The sequence below is a fragment of the Anopheles ziemanni genome (assembly GCF_943734765.1).
Source record: "Anopheles ziemanni chromosome X unlocalized genomic scaffold, idAnoZiCoDA_A2_x.2 X_unloc_7, whole genome shotgun sequence".
In the NCBI taxonomy this organism is placed as follows: Eukaryota; Metazoa; Arthropoda; class Insecta; order Diptera; family Culicidae; genus Anopheles; species Anopheles ziemanni.
The window spans coordinates 545,001-567,036 of NW_026689839.1; positions in this window are offsets into that span (position 1 = coordinate 545,001).

The window sequence follows — 22,036 nt, forward strand, 5'->3', positions numbered from 1 at the left end:
GCAAGGACTTGGAGTGCCGGGACGGGTTGGCGGATCCAACACTCTGGGTACCTCCGGGTACTTGGGGTTGGTTGAGGACTTGGTGAGCAAACACTTGATATACGTTCTTCGGATGTACTTCGGGTGTCACCTGTTGTCCGAGGCCACTTGCATGGTCAACGGTTGAGGTGGTGATGGCGGGTCGGTGCTGTAGGGTGCCGGCCTGTTGGCTGCCTTGGCCGGGTTGGTTGGTTAACACTTGATTGGGCTTGCACCCGAGGGTAATGGCACTTGAAGGTGGGTACTGGCCGGCTGACCTGGTGTGATGGTTGGTTGGTGAACACTTGGCGGTACTTGCACTTGGCTGTGCTTGGACTTGAAGGTGGGATCCGGCTGGCCTAGGCCATTGGTGGTTGGTTGGTGGGTTAGCCCTTAGCTGGGCTGGCTGGCTGGCTGGCCATCGGTGGTGTGGTGTGTTGGGCGGTTGGTGAACACTTGGCGGTACTTGCACTTGGCTGTGCTTGGACTTGAAGGTGGGATCCGGCTGGCCTAGGCCATTGGTGGTTGGTTGGTGGGTTAGCCCTTAGTTGGGCTGGCTGGCTGGCTGGCCATCGGTGGTGTGGTGTGGTGTGGTGTGTGGAGTCGAGCATCGCGCGCCGTTGCCTTCTTCGGAGTGTTGTGGGTACGCAAGTGCTTGCAGTGCAAAGAGGTTGGTGATGGAGTGACATTGCCTTCACCATGGAGTTGCGGGTACTTAGGTACTTGCAAGGAGATGGTGGTATGGTGGTGTTGCGTGTGTGGTGTTCGATTAGAAAGATATAATTTCTAAGTCCGGATTAGTGCTGTCAGTGGGGCCGCCGCTAACAGGTCCTGCACGGCCACCGTGGGGCTTGACTTGGCGCTATTCCGGACTTGGGGCGATCACGATGTCCCCGTGCGGGACTTAGAAGATGGAAGAACACAAGTACCCTTATCCCATTACTTGTGAGCGATTGGCATACGTTACCACATGAAGAGAAAAATTGGCTAAGTCCCGGATCCATATTATATGAAGGGAAAAATCGGCTAAGTCCCGGATCCATATTATATGAAGGGAAAAATCGGCTAAGTCCCGGATCCATATTATGAAGAGAAAAATCGGCTAAGTCCAGGATCCATATATAATAACCTAATAATCGGCTAAGTCCAGGATCCATATTATATGAAGAGAAAAATCGGCTAAGTCCAGGATCCATATATAATAACCTAATAATCGGCTAAGTCCAGGATCCATATTATATGAAGCGAAAAATCGGCTAAGTCCAGGATCCATATATAATAACCTAATAATCGGCTAAGTCCAGGATCCATATAATATGAAGAGAAAAATCGGCTAAGTCCCAGATTGGGTCTGTCAGACATACACTTTCAAGTTACCACACAAGCAAGCAAGATGGCCTAGTGATTGATCCATATGATATGAAGAGAAAAATCGGCTAAGTCCGAGATTGGGTCTGTCAGACATACACTTCCAAGTTACCACACAAGCAAGCAAGATGGCGTATTGATGGATCCATATGATATGAAGAGAAAAATCGGCTAAGTCCGAGATTGGGTCTGTCAGAAATACACTTCCAAGTTACCACACAAGCAAGCAAGATGGCCTAGTGATGGATCCATATGATATGAAGAGAAAAATCGGCTAAGTCCCAGATTGGGTCTGTCGGAAATACACTTCCAAGTTACCACACAAGCAAGCAAGATGGCCTAGTGATGGATCCATATGATATGAAGAGAAAAATCGGCTAAGTCCCAGATTGGGTCTGTCGGAAATACACTTCCAAGTTACCACACAAGCAAGCAAGATGGCCAAGTGATGGATCCATATGATATGAAGAGAAAAATCGGCTAAGTCCCAGATTGGGTCTGTCAGACATACACTTTCAAGTTACCACACAAGCAAGCAAGATGGCCTAGTGATTGATCCATATGATATGAAGAGAAAAATCGGCTAAGTCCGAGATTGGGTCTGTCAGACATACACTTCCAAGTTACCACACAAGCAAGCAAGTTACCACATGAAGAGAAAGCCGGCAAAGTCCGGGAATGTTACCACATGAACTGGAAAATGGGCAAAAACCTACCTTCACAGGGAACGTGAATAACTAAGGCTGTAGACATTGGATCGACAAGCCAAAGACTGATATGGAAAGGAAATGAGTAGTACTAGCTTTCCTGAGAGTTGCAGAGCTTAGACTGCATATGAACGGAAGATATTAAGCGTCAAAGTCAGAAAAGTTGCCCGAAGGAACACAAGTTCCAACTTAGAGCATGAATACCGCCTAGACGGTAGGAGGTACGGCCAGGCTGAGGAATAAGAAAATGTTGGCCAACATGTTCCCTAACTATCCCCCGAAGACCGCAAAGCAATCCAACATCAACCAAGAAAGTTATAGCCCGATCAAGGAAACACCTACTTTGCACCGATTTTGCACCAAATACATGTACCAAGCACCTTCGGTTGCATACCTGCAGGGGCTTACCATAGTAGGCCATGGAAGACCGATATACCGAACATAATCACTTTCTATCTCCTCGGGTGTTGGAGATAGCGCTTTGCGGTATAAGAACGAAAGTTAGACCATATTTTGGTGCATCTTTTTGCCCGAGAACACAAGACCCTATCTACCAAGGCAAGAAAGTTGTGTGGGGACAAAATGTATAAAGGTGCCCAAAGTGGCACACTTGAACCATATATTCGAGAAAAACACAAGTGTGGGCCCGAGCTAGCAAGTTGAAATGTTCTGACCGTCAGTAGCCCTAGTTGAGGTGCACTTATCATTATATGAGGCCAACGTGCCAGCTAGTCTCTAAAGGGGCGATATGGGTGTTCCAAGGTTTGTACCCAATTGAGGAAAAAACAGGGTAAGGTACGGTGTACCGCGAATAACTCGGGCTATAGATGTCCGATCGATGAGTTTGGCATATGTATGGAAAGGTCTCGACGAGACCTAACTACCCTGAAAGTATGAAGGCAAAGACTTGAATGACCGGGAAGTTATTAAGTGCACAAGTGGTAAAGTTGCACCAAAGTCCATGTTACCCGAAGTGGTACATGAACACCCAATATTCGACCAAAACACAAGTTTAGAGACGAGCTAGCGAGCTACATTGTTCAGACCGTCAGTAGCCCGCATCAAGACACGCATTTCATTATATTGAGCCTAGCCGCTAGCTCGACTCGAAGTCGGTCATATGGTTGGTTGATGGTTTGGACCGACCACGTGGTGTACCAAGGTGATGTACCTTTCATGAATTAAAACTCTGGCTGTATGGCACTGAGCGACAAGCTAAGGTGTGATTTGGAATAGTCTTGAGTGGGACTATTTAGGAAAAATGCGAACAAAAAATCACAAAGTCCTTGGGCGAAGCTATTAGCGAAACATAGAGCAAATTGGTACCAAAAACTATGGAAATGGGACTTGAGTCAAAAATAACCGCAAGTTGGAGAAGAGATAGCAAGCTTGCGTAGAACATTTATAACTAGTGCGTGGTATGACCAACAAAAATGTGTATGGGGCCAAGGCGCTGGCTGGCCTCCAAAGTGGTGATATGGGCGATTCAAAGTTTGTACCCAAGTATGAACAAGTATGGAAAAAACAGGGTAAGGTACCAAGTACCATGAATAACTTCGGCTGTAGATGGCCTAGCGAGGCAAACCGCATATCGTTGGAAAGGTATTGGGGAGACCTATCTACCCTGAAAGTTTCATGAGGCTGAGTTGAAAGACCACGGAGATATTAGGTGATGATGGTCCAATTCGGGGACCAAGTCGCAGGAAATGGCACTTGACCAAAATCACGCTTGGAAGGTGAATACCGGCTTACCGGTAAGAGATAGCGACTTGGCGTAGAATATTCATAAGTTGGACGTGTAAAGACGCAACTTTCATTATATGGGGGCAACCCGGTCAGGGTGCTCCAAGTCGGTCGTTTGGTCGGTTTATGGTTTGGGCCGACCATGTGGTGTACCAAGAAGAGGTACCTTTCATGAATTATAACTCGGTCAGTTTGCTACCGAGCGACAAGTTGCGATGTGATTTGGAATGGTCTTGAGTGGGACTATCAAGCAAAAATACAAATAGAAAATCAGCTTGTCTATGGGCGAAGCTATTAGTGAAACATATGGCAAAATGGGTCCGAAAACGAATGAAATGGGACTTGGACCAAGAATAACGGCAAGTTGGAGAAGAGATAGCAAGTTGACGTAGAATAATTATATTTGGTGCATGGTATGACCAACAAAAAAGTATATGGGGCCAAGGTGCTGGCTGGCCTGCAAAGTGGAGATATGGGCGATCCAAAGTTTGTACCCAAGTACGAACAAGTATGGAAAAAACAGGGTAAGGTACCAAGTACCATGAATAACTTCGGCTGTAGATGGCCGAGCAAGACAAACGGCATACCGTTGGAAAGGTCTCTGGGAGACCTATCTACCCTGAAAGTTTCATGAGGCTGAGTTGAAAGACCACGGAGATATTAGGTGATGATGGTCCAATTCGGGGACCAAGTCGCAGGAAATAGCACTTGACCAAAATCACACTTGGAAGGTGAATACCGGCTTACCGGTATGAGATAGCGACTTGGCGTAGAATATTCATAAGTTGGGCGTGTAGAGACGCAACTTTCATTATATGGGGGCAACCCGATCAGGGTGCTCCAAGTCGGTCGTTTGGTCGGTTTATGGTTTGGGCCGACCACGTGGTGTACCAAGGTGAGGTACCTTTCATGAATTATAACTCGGTCAGTTTGCCACCGAGCGACAAGTTCCGGTGTGATTTGGAATGGTCTTGAGTGGGACTATCGAGGAAAAATACAAGTAGAAAATCAGCTTGTCCATGGCCGAAACTATTAGTGAAACATATAGCAAAATGGGTCCAAAAACGAATGAAATGGGTCTTGGACCAAGAATAACGGCAAGTTGGAGAAGAGATAGCAAGTTGACGTACAACAATTATATTTGGTGCATGGTATGACCAACAAAAAAGTATATGGGGCTAAGGTGCTGGCTGGCCTCCAAAGTGGAGATATGGGCGATCCAATGTTTGTACCCATGTATGGCAAAAACTGGTAGAGGTACCTTTCATGAATTACTGCTCAGGCTGTATGGCACTTAGCGGGACGCTTTGCTCTGGTATGGAATAGTCTTGAGTGGGACTATCAAGGAAAAATACGAACAAAAAATCACCATGTCCACGGACGAAGGTATTAGCGAAACTTAGAGCGAAATTGCGACCAAGTCGCTGGAAATGGCCCTTGGACCAAGTATACCGTCAAGGCGGTACGAGATAGCGAGTTGACGTGGAATATTTATAAGTTTGCCTCCACGAGACGAAAGTTTAGTTATATGGGGCCAACCCGCTCAGGGTTGTCCAAGTCGGTCATATGGCTGATCGAAATTTTCGACCAAGTACTGAGAAAACAGGGTAAGGTACAGTGTACCTCGAATAACTTCGGCTGTAGATGTCCGAGCGAAGCAAACGGCATAGCGTTGGAAAGGTCTTGAGGTGCTCTAGGCACCCTGAAAGTATGAGAAAGCTATCTGGAAAACTCGTGGAGATATTAGAGAAACATAGGGCCCAAAAGATACCAAGTCGCAGGAAATGGGCCCTCCTTGAACACCCTAAAATCCCAATTACGGCTAAGTTGCAGGCCAGCTAGCGAAGTGAAATGTTCTAGGCATAACTAGAACACGTTAAGGCGCAACTTTATGAATCAGAACTTTTTTCGATATCTGGTCCCCAAAGGGGGGATATGGGCGATCCAAGGATTTTTCCAAGTTTCGGTACTTTTTACGGTATCGCTCATAGCTCCGGCTGTATGCAAGCAAATGACAATCTAAGACATGATTTGGAAAGGTAATGAGTAGTACTAACTTACGTTAGAACACAGCGAAGCGCTATCGGTTCATGGCAAGGCCGATAGAAGCAGTCAAAGATGAAAAATGTTGACAAAATGAACAAAAATTACCTTGGTACGCGAATAGCGGCCAGGGATGAAGAGGTACGAAGGTGGTGTAGAACAATTATAATTAGGGCTTGGTACGCTCTAAAAGTTTGCCGAAGACCGCAAAGCGCTCAGACCCATAGAAAGTGGCCATTTGGGCCGAACAGTGCGTGCAAAGAGGTGAAAATGCAAAAATTGCACTTTGGGGGGCGATTTGCGGGGGGAAGGAGGGGTCGGAGGGCAAAATGTCCCTTGACCAAAAAGTTTTATCTCGTCGAGATCTACAACATTGCCGAAGACCGCAAAGCGCTAGCTCGCAATCGAAAAATCGAGAATTTGAAAATTTTCTAAGTCTTGGGCTCCCTAATGAAAAGTTTCAAAAATCACGTTTGTCCCCTATTTTGAAGGGGAAGGAGTCGGTTCCGGGGCATGGTGTCTTCGGCAAAAAGTCTTATCTTTTTGCGTACTTTCGACTAGTTCAATAAAAATTTTTGACCCAAAATTTGTTCGGCGGACCCCTAGGTCGAAAAACCCGAAAAAAGTCGAAAAAAGTCGAAAATGTCGAAAAATGAGAAAACCTCATATTCGGACTCTACACGAGCCCCAGATATTGAAAAGTGAAATCCGCGGTCGATTTGGAACAAAAAATTGACCTAGGCAAAGTTGTATGGAGGTAGGGACCCCTGAGAAAAAAGTTTGGTCCCGAGGCTCCTTGGACCACCAAGTCCCTAGGTCGGACCAAAATCGGAAAAAATCCGACCAAAGTCGAAAGTGTCGAAAATTTTAAAAAACCCCTTTTGGGGCCCTATGGCCTCCCTAGATAATGAAAAGTGAGGTCCGCGGCCGATCCGGAAGAAAAACTTGACCTAGGCAAACTTGTATGACGGTGGGGACCCAAAAAAATTTCGATGAGTGTAGTTTAGACAGGCCGGAAAATGTATCGGTGGTCCGTATCAAGGGACGTCTTTTAGTTCCATGGGGTGGTGGTCGTCGAACAAAGTCGCCTAGGTCGACCACCAGAAAGACCAGTCGTGTTGTAATGGATGTTTTGACCACTTTACTAGGGAAACCTAGTAGGTCGAAGCAAATTTGGGGTTCGAGATGAGTTGGTGAAAGTTGGTCCAACCTAGGTGTGCTTGGTGGAGGTTGACCATGAAAGTAGAGCATGATAGGAATGACCATAACTTTGGTTCTAGATGTCGGATCGGTACACTTGAGGCAGTTTTGGAAAGGTGAAGGCCTGCTCTAGCTATGTTTCCTACCAAGCTGAGCGCCTACTAGTGACCCGGAGGAGGTATTAAGGGTCAAAGGCAAAAAGGGGTACCCTAAAGTGCATGTGACCAAGAAAATGGGAAAAACGGTATCGCCTATAGCTCAGGCTGTATGGCTCGGATCGGAAAGCTTGGATATGCGTTGGAAAGGTCTTGACGAGCGCTAGCTATGTGTCCTACCAAGCGAAGCGCTAGGTGTTGAGCAAGTCGGTCATATTAGAGGGCAAAGGTGAAAAATGGTGGTTTAGAGGCAAAAATTCACCTTATGATCGAAAATAGCGGGCGAACGACCAGAGCTACGAACACGGCGTAGAACAATCATAAGTACGTTACCACAAGACCTAACTTTGGCCAATATAGAGCGAGAAGATCGGAGGTACCCATCAGGGTGATATGGCTGGTTCAAAGTTGGACCAAAACGAGACTTGAGAAATGGGTTGAAACACGGTATCGCGAATAACTCAGGCTGTATGGAACGGATCGACAAGCTAAGATCAGTGTTGGAAAGGTCGAACCGAGCGCTAACTATAATCCCAAACAACCGAAGCGCTAAGTGTTGAGCAAAACTGAGTTATTAAGCGACAAAGTGGAAAAATAATACCAAAATTTCCAAAAATCACACAAGACCAAGAATACCGAGCAGGCGGTAAGAGATAGCGGGTTGACGTAGAATACTTATAAGTTTGCCTCTACGAGACCTAAAAGTCGTCCATAGACAGCGAGAAGATCGGACCACTCTGGAAGGGTGATACGAGTGGTCAAAAATTGGCAAAAATGAAACATGGCTAAAATGGATTTGACTTGTGCACCGTATAGCTCCGGCTGTATGGCATGGATTGTTAAGCTAGGATATGTTTTGGAAAGGTAACACCCAGCGCTAGATACGACTAGAAGAAAGCAAAGCGCTAACTAGCATGATTTGGAAGTTATTAAGTGTCAAAGTCGAAAAATGTTACCAAAATTGAAACTCGAGTACATTGGGCCAAAAAGTACAAGTTGTGAAATTTGGACTTACGAGTAAAATACCGAGCAGGCGGTAAGAGATAGAGACTTGGTGTAGAACAATTATATGTTGGGCATGTTATAACCTATATTTGGCCCGAACATAGTGACGAGATCGGTGGTACCCAAAAGGGTGGTACAGGTGTTAGATGGTTTTCCCAGAGCATAAGCTCCACATGATATGGAAAACGGGAAACATCATAACTTCGGCTGTATGGCATGGAATGGAACGAACAAGGTATCGATGGAAAGAGAAAAGGTAGCGCTAACTATAATTCCTACCAAGCAAAGCGCTAGCATGTGACCGTTCGGGTGTTATTGTGAGTCAAAGTCAGAAATTGTTACCACGAGAGGCGAAAATCCGACTAAGTCCATGAATACCGGGCTGGCGGTAAGAGATACGGCTTGGCCGTAGAACATTTATAAGTTGGCCAATACAAGACCTAAGTTTCGTCCATAGACGACAAGAAGATCGAAGATACGTGAAGGTGAGATATGGGCGTCCCAAAGTGGGCCTTTGAAAAAGTGACAAACTTCCCTTATAACAGCATACACCAAATATCTCTGGCTCTATGGCACCGAATAAGAAGTTGAGGTCAGCGATAGAAAGGTGATAGTCAGCGCTAAATATCATACGAACAGAGTGAAGCGCTAAAGGGAAAGGATCTTGGTGATATAAGGTGACAAAGTCGAGAAAAGTTGCCTCAAAATCATGAAAAATGTGAAAAAATGGCTAAGTCCCGGGTGCCTTAAGGGCAGGTTGATCGAATGTACCGAGCTGGCGGTACGAGATAGAGACTTGGTGTAGAACAATTATATGTTTGGCATGGCAAGACCTACTTTTGGTCAATACAAAGTGAGAAGATCAAAGAAACCCGTAAGGGTGATATTGGTGTCCAAAGGTAAAAAGCACTAAGTCTTGGGAAACTTATATGAAGAAAAAGGACCCTGATGGGTCATATGGTATGGATCGAAAAATCGGCTAAGTCCCAAAATGGGGATGTCTGAACTACACTCAAATGTTACCACATCAAGCAAGGCAAACTTATATGAAGGCAAGGACCCTGATGGGTCATATGGTATTTTACGAAAAATCGGCTAAGTCCCAAAATGGTGATGTCAGAACTACACTCAAATGTTACCACACCAAGCAAGGCAAACTTATATGAAGGCAAGGACCCTGATGGGTCATATGGTATTTTACGAAAAATCGGCTAAGTCCCAAAATGGTGATGTCAGAACTACACTAAAATGTTACCACACCAAGCAAGGCAAACTTATATGAAGGCAAGGACCCTGATGGGTCATATGGTATGGATCGAAAAATCGGCTAAGTCCCAAAATGGGGATGTCAGAACTACACTCAAATGTTACCACACCAAGCAAGGCAAACTTATATGAAGCAAAGGACCCTGATGGGTCATATGGTATTTTACGAAAAATCGGCTAAGTCCCAAAATGGGGATGTCAGAACTACACTCAAATGTTACCACACCAAGCAAGGCAAACTTATATGAAGCAAAGGTCCCTGATGGGTCATATGGTATTTTACGAAAAATCGGCTAAGTCCCAAAATGATGATGTCAGAACTACACTCAAATGTTACCACACCAAGCAAGGCAAACTTATATGAAGCAAAGGACCCATATGGGTCATATGGTATTTTACGAAAAATCGGCTAAGTCCCAAAATGGGGATGTCAGAACTACACTCATATGTTACCACACCAAGCAAGGCAAACTTATATGAAGGCAAGGACCCTGATGGGTCATATGGTATTTTACGAAAAATCGGCTAAGTCCCAAAATGGGGATGTCAGAACTACACTCAAATGTTACCACACCAAGCAAGGCAAACTTATATGAAGCAAAGGACCCTGATGGGTCATATGGTATGGATCGAAAAATCGGCTAAGTCCCAAAATGGGGATGTCAGAACTACACTCAAATGTTACCACACCAAGCAAGGCAAACTTATATGAAGCAAAGGACCCTGATGGGTCATATGGTATTTTACGAAAAATCGGCTAAGTCCCAAAATGGGGATGTCAGAACTACACTCATGTGTTACCACACCAAGCAAGGCAAACTTATATGAAGGCAAGGACCCTGATGGGTCATATGGTATTTTACGAAAAATCGGCTAAGTCCCAAAATGGGGATGTCAGAACTACACACTCACTCAAATGTTACCACACCAAGCAAGGCAAACTTATATGAAGCAAAGGACCCTGATGGGTCATATGGTATGGATCGAAAAATCGGCTAAGTCCCAAAATGGGGATGTCAGAACTACACTCAAATGTTACCACACCAAGCAAGGCAAACTTATATGAAGCAAAGGACCCTGATGGGTCATATGGTATTTTACGAAAAATCGGCTAAGTCCCAAAATGGGGATGTCAGAACTACACTCAAATGTTACCACACCAAGCAAGGCAAACTTATATGAAGCAAAGGACCCTGATGGGTCATATGGTATTTTACGAAAAATCGGCTAAGTCCCAAAATGGGGATGTCAGAACTACACTCAAATGTTACCACACCAAGCAAGGCAAACTTATATGAAGCAAAGGTCCCTGATGGGTCATATGGTATTTTACGAAAAATCGGCTAAGTCCCAAAATGATGATGTCAGAACTACACTCAAATGTTACCACACCAAGCAAGGCAAACTTATATGAAGGAAAGGACCCATATGGGTCATATGGTATTTTACGAAAAATCGGCTAAGTCCCAAAATGATGATGTCAGAACTACACTCAAATGTTACCACACCAAGCAAGGCAAACTACCTAGGTGAACCCTAGGAAGAAACACGGACCAAGTCAGATGGCCTAAGTCAAGAGTACAAGTGACCTAGGCAAAGTTGTATGGCGCTGAGGACCCTGAAAAATCGGGTTAGTGTAGTTCAGACAGGGGAGGTTTTTAAGTCGGCTGAACCTCCTTATTTTGGGTTTTGACCTCCTCAAGAAGCTACACCTAGGCAAACTGCCTAGGGTGAAAGTGCGAAGACCAATCGAATAGTAAGACAAGTTTTGACCGATCGCCCTAGGCAAGCTTGTATGAAGAAAGGGACCCTATGGGTCATATGGAAATATACGAAAAATCGGCTAAGTCCCAAAATTGGGATGTCAGAACTACACTAAAAAGTTACCACATCAAGCAAGGCAAACTACCTAGGTGAACCCTAGCAAGAAACACGGACCAAGTCAGATGGCCTAAGTCAAGAGTGCAAGTGACCTAGGCAAAGTTGTATGACGGTGAGGACCCTGAAAAATCTGGTTAGTGTAGTTTAGACAGGGGAGGTTTTTGGGTCGGCTGAACCTCCTTATTTTGGGTTTTGACCTCCTCAAGAAGCTACACCTAGGCAAACTGCCTAGGGTGAAAGTGCGAAGACCAATCGAATAGTAAGACAAGTTTTGACCGATCGCCCTAGGCAAGCTTGTATGAAGAAAGGGACCCTATGGGTCATATGGAAATACATGAAAAATCGGCTAAGTCCCAAAATTGGGATGTCTGAACTACACTAAAAAGTTACCACATCAAGCAAGGCAAAGTACCTAGGTGAACCCTAAGAAGAAACACGGACCAAGTCAGATGGCCTAAGTCAAGAGTACAAGTGACCTAGGCAAAGTTGTATGGCGCTGAGGACCCTGAAAAATCGGGTTAGTGTAGTTCAGACAGGGGAGGTTTTTGGGTCGGCTGAACCTCCTTATTTTGGGTTTTGACCTCCTCAAGAAGCTACACCTAGGCAAACTGCCTAGGGTGAAAGTGCGAAGACCAATCGAATAGTAAGACAAGTTTTGACCGATCGCCCTAGGCAAGCTTGTATGAAGAAAGGGACCCTATGGGTCATATGGAAATACATGAAAAATCGGCTAAGTCCCAAAATTGGGATGTCTGAACTACACTAAAAAGTTACCACATCAAGCAAGGCAAAGTACCTAGGTGAACCCTAGGAAGAAACACGGACCAAGTCAGATGGCCTAAGTCAAGAGTACAAGTGACCTAGGCAAAGTTGTATGGCGCTGAGGACCCTGAAAAATCGGGTTAGTGTAGTTCAGACAGGGGAGGTTTCTGGGTCGGCTGAACCTCCTTATTTCGGGTTTTGGCCTCCTCAAGAAGACAGACCTAGGCAAACTGCCTAGGGTGAAAGTGCGAAGACCAATCGAATAGTAAGACAAGTTTTGACCGATCGCCCTAGGCAAGCTTGTATGAAGAAAGGGACCCTTAGGGTCATATGGAAATTCATGAAAAATCGGCTAAGTCCCAAAATTGGGATGTCAGAACTACACTATAAAGTTACCACATCAAGCAAGGCAAAGTACCTAGGTGAACCCTAGGAAGAAACACGGACCAAGTCAGATGGCCTAAGTCAAGAGTATAAGTGACCTAGGCAAAGTTGTATGGCGCTGAGGACCCTGAAAAATCGGGTTAGTGTAGTTAAGACAGGGGAGGTTTCAGGGTCGGCTGGACCTCCTTATTTCGGGTTTTGGCCTCCTCAAGAAGACAGACCTAGGCGAATTGCCTAGGGTGAAACTGCGAAGACCAATCGAATAGTAAGACAAGTTTTGACCGATCGCCCTAGGCAAGCTTGTATGAAGAAAGGGACCCTTAGGGTCATATGGAAATTCATGAAAAATCGGCTAAGTCCCAAAATTGGGATGTCAGAACTACACTAAAAAGTTACCACATCAAGCAAGGCAAAGTACCTAGGTGAACCCTAGGAAGAAACACGGACCAAGTCAGATTGCCTAAGTCAAGAGTATAAGTGACCTAGGCAAAGTTGTATGGCGCTGAGGACCCTGAAAAATCGGGTTAGTGTAGTTAAGACAGGGGAGGTTTCAGGGTCGGCCAGACCTCCTTATTTCGGGTTTTGGCCTCCTCAAGAAGACAGACCTAGGCGAATTGCCTAGGGTGAAACTGCGAAGACCAATCGAATAGTAAGACAAGTTTTGACCGATCGCCCTAGGCAAGCTTGTATGAAGAAAGGGACCCTATGGGTCATATGGAAATATACGAAAAATCGGCTAAGTCCCAAAATTGGGATGTCAGAACTACACTATAAAGTTACCACATTAGCAAGGCAGACTTGTATGAAGAACGGGACCCTGGTGAAAGTAGCAAATATCCCAAACCGAACATGAATATTATACACACAAGAGTACGAACATAAAGGAACACGGACCAAGCGTACCGAGAGAATCGGTACTATAGAGCCCTCGTGGTTCTACACAAAGACTTTATGTTCGGGGTTCACACCCCAAATCGAACGTGGAATTTACTTTCTGATGGTCATGCGGTCGTCCAAAGGGGTCTAGTATCCTGGGATGACAAGCATCACGGGCACAGCTCGTATCAAAACAGTCGAAGAGGCCCGCGAAAGCTTGCTTTCCATGGCTATGCGATGCACAAATTGAGTTTACTCACCGTAGTATAAAACGAACGAACCGAACCTATCCGAGTAGGGATAATGGGCGCAGTAACATACTTCTGTGACCCAGCGAGAGTTGAACGAGGTGACATGAACTGTCAGTGGCTTATATCAGATGGGATACATACATGAGATTGCTTTCAAATCTACACTCGAAAACCTAACCAAGTAAAAGCGAACGTGGGAAGGATTCGAAACCGGTCACGAAATCTTAAGCTGGAAAGAGTCATCACTATGGATACATATTATGCGAAACCAATCAAGTGCTCAGTACTGATCCAAAACCTAAGAGCACTAGTGAACACCTTATTCTCACCCTAGTTCACATCCAAGTGATCGACCACGTGTGTGAAGCAAAGACCAATCGAATTCCTCAATGAACCGAACACTATGAACAAATGGCCAGAAACGTTATAACTATCCAAACATCCTACTATCTAGCGAAAGTCATCACGATGGAACCATACAATGATCTTAACCTATAGCGCTCACCTATTCCTACCCAGAGTGCAAGTGAACAGATTGCCCACCCTTACCAGTTCACAACCACGTGATCGACTAACATACCGAGGTTACCACAAGTCAAAGTTATACGTTTACAAGCGCAAGACCAATCGAAAACCCCGAAAGCAATCTCGACCCAAAATGTATTATCCGTGAGTGTAGTCGAGTCTCGTACTCGTCATCTGTAATCGTCGGATAGAATATCCAGTACACGGTTGTCTTTCCAAATGAAATCTACATACAGAACTCGCTCTTGGCAAATGGGTGGCAATGGCGCAATCAGGAGCGAGTTCCCGTCCGGGTGCCAAGTGATTGGCAAATGTCTGGGGGAAAGCAACCATATATTGATTTGTCTGTTAGTGTACTGGGTGTTTGAGGTATGTAGTATCCACGCTTGGTTGGGTGTGTCAGAGGACCATGGATGCGTTCACAACCCCAATTGGGGTACATCGGGAATGATTTTGTGGAACCGATGTGCCCGGCACACACTAAGTTTTGTTGCAAGTTAATAGTGTGCCATGTCCGGGGGGGTTGTGATTAAACTCTGGTGAATTGCGTACTGTGGTGATTGGGGTATGAAAGCCCCGCAGTTGCAATGATCGGACGCGCCTAGCGTGTCCTTTAGTTGATGGTAGGGAAATGAAGGCCCTTGTCAGCTCACCTAAGTATTCATGGAAGTTTGGCATAAGGTCGCTGTGGTAGGGGTATGAAGGCCCCGTCAGCGCATGCACAATCGGGCGCACGTGCGCTTAGCGGAGTCGAATGCCGCTCAAGTGCCTGTCCGGTGCATCGGGTGTGTGTGATACGAGGGCAATGAGGTTCGCACGGGGGCTCGCCTCCCGTGTGCTACCGGACTTGACAACATATAGAACGTGGTGTTTGCTCCTCCGGGTGCAATGGGACAATGAACATTCGAACGCAAAGTCGGAATTCTGGTTGATCCTACCAGTAATATACGCTCGTCTCAAAGGTTAAGCCATGCATGTCTAAGTACAAACAGATTTAATGTGAAACCGCATAAGGCTCAGTATAACAGCTATAATTTACGAGATCATCAACCTAGTTACTTGGATAACTGTGGAAAATCTAGAGCTAATACATGCAACATGCCAGGACCCTCGCGGGAACTGGTGCACTTATTAGTCAAACCAATCGCGGGTTCTCCGTGTCATTGAGTTGAAGTCTGGATAATGATGCTGATCGTATGGTCTCGCACCGACGACAGATCTCGCAAATATCTGCCCTATCAACTATGGATGGTAGTATAGAGGACTACCATGGTTGCAACGGGTAACGGGGAATCAGGGTTCGATTCCGGAGAGGGAGCCTGAGAAATGGCTACCACATCCAAGGAAGGCAGCAGGCGCGTAAATTACCCAATCCCGGGACGGGGAGGTAGTGACGAGAAATAACAATATGAAACTCTTTAATGATGTTTCATAATTGGAATGAGTAGAGCATAAATCCTTCTACGAGGATCAAGTGGAGGGCAAGTCTGGTGCCAGCAGCCGCGGTAATTCCAGCTCCACTAGCGTATATTAAAATTGTTGCGGTTAAAACGTTCGAAGTTGATACTTGTCCAACACAGTCCGGCTCCGCCGACCCGGTCAACCCGTGGTCGGTGGGCCAAGTCGGAATCTGGTTGCGACTCAATGGTGTGGTAGGGCACCAAGTCTGTGTCATGGTGTGCCCTTCAACGGGTGCAAGTGTAACATAGAGCTCGACCGCTCACGTTTACCTTGAACAAATTAGAGTGCTTAAAGCAGGGTGCCCAAACGCCCTAGAATAATCTTGCATGGAATAATGGAATACGACCTTGGTCTAATCTTTCATTGGTTTGTACTCAGACCGGAGGTAATGATTAACAGAAGTAGTTGGGGACACTAGTATTACGGCGCGAGAGGTGAAATTCGTAGACCGTCGTAAGACTAACTAAAGCGAAGGCATTTGTCAAGGATGCTTTCTTTAATCAAGAACGAAAGTTAGAGGATCGAAGGCGATTAGATACCGCCCTAGTTCTAACCGTAAACGATGCCAACTAGCAATTGGGAGACGCTACAACCAGGTGCTCTCAGTAGCTTCCGGGAAACCAAAGTCAGGTTCCGGGGGAAGTATGGTTGCAAAGTTGAAACTTAAAGGAATTGACGGAAGGGCACCACAATGAAATGGAGCTTGCGGTTCAATTTGACTCAACACGGGAAAACTTACCAGGTCCGAACTTATGGAGGTGAGACAGATTAATAGCTCTTTCTCAAATTTAAGGGTAGTGGTGCATGGCCGTTCTTAGTTCGTGGATTGATTTGTCTGGTTAATTCCGATAACGAACGTGACTCACATATGCTAACTAGAACGCAGTCAGCGTTAATGCGTCGATGCCGATTGGAACGGGTTAGGACCTTTCGGTGGAGTATGACCTGACACCTTCGCTGTTCGTGTGCGCAAGTGCACTTACGGTACGCTGCTTAGCAGGACAATTTGTGTTTAGCAAAATGAGATCGAGCGATAACAGGTCCGTGATGCCCTTAGATGTTCTGGGCTACACGCGTGCTACAATGTGGGTAGCAGCGTGTCTCCTATTCCGAGAGGAACGGGAAATCACTCAAATACTCACTTAGTAGGGATTATGGATTGCAATGGTCCATATGAACTCGGAACTTCTAGTAAGTGCTGGTCATCAGCCAGCGTTGAATACGTCCCTGCCCTTTGTACACACCGCCCGTCGCTACTACCGATGGATTATTTAGTGAGGTCTTTGGAGATGATCGTTCGCTGGATCCTCGTGAACCGCGTCTGCTTTATCGAAGTTGACCGAACTTGATGATTTAGAGGAAGTAAAAGTCGTAACAAGGTTTCCGTAGGTGAACCTGCGGAAGGATCATTAGTGGCCAAGTGATCCTTCCAGAAGTCCGAACCTGCGGGTTGAGACTTCGGCACAAGTTGCCATATGATAATTGACGAAACACTATAGAAGTCCGAACCTGCGGGTTGAGACTTAGGCACAAGTTGCCATATGAACATTGACGAAACACTATGAAGTCCGAACCTGCGGGTTGAGACTTAGGCACAAGTTGCCTTATACATGACTTCGAACAAATACACAAGTCCGAACCTGCGGGTTGAGACTTAGGCACAAGTTGCCATATGAAAGTTGACGAAACACTAACAAGTCCGAACCTGCGGGTTGAGACTTAGGCACACGTTGCCTTATACATGACTTCGAACAAATACACAAGTCCGAACCTGCGGGTTGAGACTTAGGCACAAGTTGCCTTATACATGACTTCGAACAAATACACAAGTCCGAACCTGCGGGTTGAGACTTAGGCACAAGTTGCCTTATACATGACTTCGAACAAATACACAAGTCCGAACCTGCGGGTTGAGACTTAGGCACAAGTTGCCATATGAAAGTTGACGAAACACTAACAAGTCCGAACCTGCGGGTTGAGACTTAGGCACACGTTGCCTTATACATGACTTCGAACAAATACACAAGTCCGAACCTGCGGGTTGAGACTTAGGCACAAGTTGCCATATGATAGTTGACGAAACACGTTAGAAGTCCGAACCTGCGGGTTGAGACTTCGGCACAAGTTGCCATATGAACATTGACGAAACACTATGAAGTCCGAACCTGCGGGTTGAGACTTAGGCACAAGTTGCCTTATATATAACTTCGAACAAATACACAAGTCCGAACCTGCGGGTTGAGACTTAGGCACAAGTTGCCTTATATATAACTTCGAACAAATACACAAGTCCGAACCTGCGGGTTGAGACTTAGGCACAAGTTGCCTTATACATACATTGGCCAAATAAACAGAAGTCCGAACCTGCGGGTTGAGACTTAATGCGATCTAGATACCAAGTTGACATCCAATACCTGTTGAGCAAAACCAAAGATTCCCTGTTCTCGAATGAATACACTATATAACAGGGAATCATGAAGAAATCAAGCAAGCGTGAAACAAAGTCATCACTTGGGCATGCTCGATAGCCAACCACATGACATTAACCTAAGAGAGCATGCAAACCACATGATACCTATAAACGATTAACCCGCCCTAGTTCAATCGTTCGCCAAGTGATGACTTCAGTATGGCTAAGAGAAAAACTTTTAAATGGGAAAAACTCTAAGTCCGAACCTCCGGGTTGAGACTTTCCGCGTCCGGAGGTACGCGTACCGCCTACCCGAAAGATGGTGAATCAGGGGTGTCCGATCAGCAATGGTCGGATGGATGCCCCGTCGTAGTCCAACTATGACAATCAAAGTCAAGACCTCCGGGTTGAGACTTTCCGCGAGTACAAGCATAAAGGAACACGGACCAAGCCGTACCGAGAGAATCGGTACTAGAGCCCTTGTGGTTCTACATTGAGAGAGCCCTCGTGGTTCTCATTAGGGGCTTTATGCAAGTCGTACTCAATACTGTGGTGTGAAGTATAAAGTAGTCCTCGCCTGGTCCACGCTGCTTCGGCGGTCCTGGGTAAGATAGTTCATTCTAGCTTGCCCTATAGTGGAATGAGGACACTTAATGCTTCGTCTTTTAGCGGCGGCTAGACTCCTCCTCACGGGGAACGAGTTGACGCACACAGCGGCGGCTTACGCACTATGGCAATCATGGATGCCTGAAGATTCCGTGAAGTTCTCCCCTGGTCCACGCTGCCTCGGCAGTCCTGGGTAAAATGGAATATTTCCAGCTTGCCCTATAGTGAAAGAGGACTATCCAACAATACAAAGTCAAGACCTCCGGGTTGAGACTTTCCGCGTCGGTGGTGTCGCGCACCGCCTATCCGAAAGATGGTGTAACAGGGGTGTTCGATCAGCAATGGTCGGATGCCCCGTCATAGTCCAACTATGACAACCAAAGTCAAGACCTCCGGGTTGAGACTTTCCGCGTCCGGAGGTACGCGTACCGCCTACCCGAAAGATGGTGTGCTTCTGGGGTATTCGATGAGTCGGATACCCCGTCGTAGTCCAACTATGACAATACAAAGTCAAGACCTCCGGGTTGAGACTTCCGCGTCGGAGGTGCGCGCACCGCCTACCCGAAAGATGATGAATCAGGGGTGTTCGATCAGCAATGGTCGGATGCCCCGTCGTAGTCCAACTATGACAATCAAAGTCAAGACCTCCGGGTTGAGACTTCCGCGTCCGGAGGTACGCGTACCGCCTACCCGAAAGATGGTGAATCAGGGGTGTTCGATCAGCAATGGTCGGATGCCCCGTCGTAGTCCAACTATGACAATCAAAGTCAAGACCTCCGGGTTGAGACTTTCTAAGAGTACAAGCATAAAGGAACACGGACCAAGCCGTACCGAGAGAATCGGTACTAGAGCCCTCGTGGTTCTACATTGAGAGAGCCTTCGTGGTTCTCATTAGGGGCTTTATGCAAGTCGTACTCAATACTGTGGTGTGAAGTATAAAGTATAGAGTCCTCCACTGGTCCACGCTGCTCCGGCGGTCCTGGGTAAGATAGTTCATTCTAGCTTGCCCTATGTGGAAGAGGACTCAATACCCTACCTGTTGAGCTTGAAACAAAGTCATCACTTGGGCATGCTCATATTGCCATACACAATTACATTATATTCGAATGAGCATGCAAGCGACCCTATATAGACCGAACCAAAACGATAGATACCGCCGTAGTTCACCCCCACCAAGTGATGACTTCAGTATGGCTAGTGTGTGAAGTATAAAGTATAGTCCTCCCCTGGTCCACACTGCTTCGGCGGTCCTGGGTAAGATAGTTAGTTCTAGCTTGCCCTATGTGGAAGAGGACACAATACTTAATACTTAGAGTACAAGCATAAAGGAACACGGACCAAGCCGTACCGAGAGAATCGGTACTAGAGCCCTCGCGGTTCTACATTGTGAGCCCTCGTGGTTCAAACTAGATACTTTATGCAAGGCGTACTCAAAACTGTGGTGTGAAGTATAAAGTATAGTCCTCATCTGGTCCACGCTGCTTCGGCGGTCCTGGGTAAGATAGTTAATTCTAGCTTGCCCTATGTGGAAGAGGACACAATACTTAATACTGTGGTGTAATGGACAAGGTATAGTCCTCCACTGGTCCACGCTGCTCCGGCGGTCCTGGGTAAGATAGTTCATTCTAGCTTGCCCTATGTGGAAGAGGACTCAATACCCTACCTGTTGAGCTTGAAACAAAGTCATCACTTGGGCATGCTCATATTGCCATACAATATTCCATTATCTACTAATGAGCATGCAGCTATATGATTATAACCTGTAAACGATTACCCCGCCGTAGTTCAGCGCTTCAACCAAGTGATGACTTCAGTATGGCTAGTGTGTGAAGTATAAAGTATAGTCCTCCCCTGGTCCACACTGCTTCGGCGGTCCTGGGTAAGATAGTTAGTTCTAGCTTGCCCTATGTGGAAGAGGACACCATACTTAATACTGTGGTGTAATGAACAAAGTATAGTCCTCCACTGGTCCACGCTGCTTCGGCGGTCCTGGGTAAGATAGTTAGTTCTAGCTTGCCCTATGTGGAAGAGGGCATACAAGACAAAGTATAGTTCTCCCCTGGTCCACGCTGCTTCGGCGGTCCTGGGTAAGATAGTTAATTCTAGCTTGCCCTATGTGGAAGAGTGCATACATGAACCAAGAACGAAGGTTATGATCGAGGAATGATTCGACAACTAACCGATGGTATGAAATGTGAAGAATTCAAGCAAGCACACAATCAAGTCATCACTTGGGCATGCTCGATAGCCAACCCTATGACATTAACCTAGTAGAGCATGCGAAAACCAATATATATGTAAACGATGCCCCTCCCTAGTTCAGCGCTTCAACCAAGTGATGACTTCAGAATGGCTAAATCAAATCGGTTCAAAACATACCATCGGTACCCTATTGAAACACACAAGTCGATATCAAACCTCATGATTGTGTAGTCCTCCACTGGTCCACGCCGCTTCGGCGGTCCTGGGTAAGATAGTTCATTCTAGCTTGCCCTATGTGGAAGAGGGCACATTACTCAATACTGTGGTGTTATGAACAAAGTATAGTCCTCCACTGGTCCACGCTGCTCCGGCGGTCCTGGGTAAGATAGTTCATTCTAGCTTGCCCTATGTGGAAGAGGGCATACAAGACAAAGTATAGTTCTCCCCTGGTCCACGCTGCTTCGGCGGTCCTGGGTAAGATAGTTAATTCTAGCTTGCCCTATGTGGAAGAGAGCATACATGAACCAAGAACGAAGGTTATGATCGAGGAATGATTCGACAACTAACCGATGGTATGAAATGCGAAGAATTCAAGCAAGCACACAATCAAGTCATCACTTGGGCATGCTCGATAGCCAACCCTATGACATTAACCTAGTAGAGCATGCGAAAACCAATATATATGTAAACGATGCCCCTCCCTAGTTCAGCGCTTCAACCAAGTGATGACTTCAGAATGGCTAAATCAAATCGGTTCAAAACATACCATCGGTACCCTATTGAAACACACAAGTCGATATCAAACCTCATGATTGTGTAGTCCTCCACTGGTCCACGCCGCTTCGGCGGTCCTGGGTAAGATAGTTCATTCTAGCTTGCCCTATGTGGAAGAGGGCACATTACTCAATACTGTGGTGTGAAGTATAAAGTTCAGTTCTCCCCTGGTCCACGCTGCTTCGGCGGTCCTGGGTAAGATAGTTCATTCTAGCTTGCCCTATGTGGAAGAGGACACTTCATACTTCGTCTCTAAGCGGCGGCTTGACTCCTCCCTACGGGGAACGGGTTTACGCGCACAGCGGCGGCTTACGCACTATGGCAGTCATGGATGCCTTACGTTTCTATGAAAAGTGTGTTCCTCCCCTGGTCCACGCTGCTTCGGCAGTCCTGGGTAAG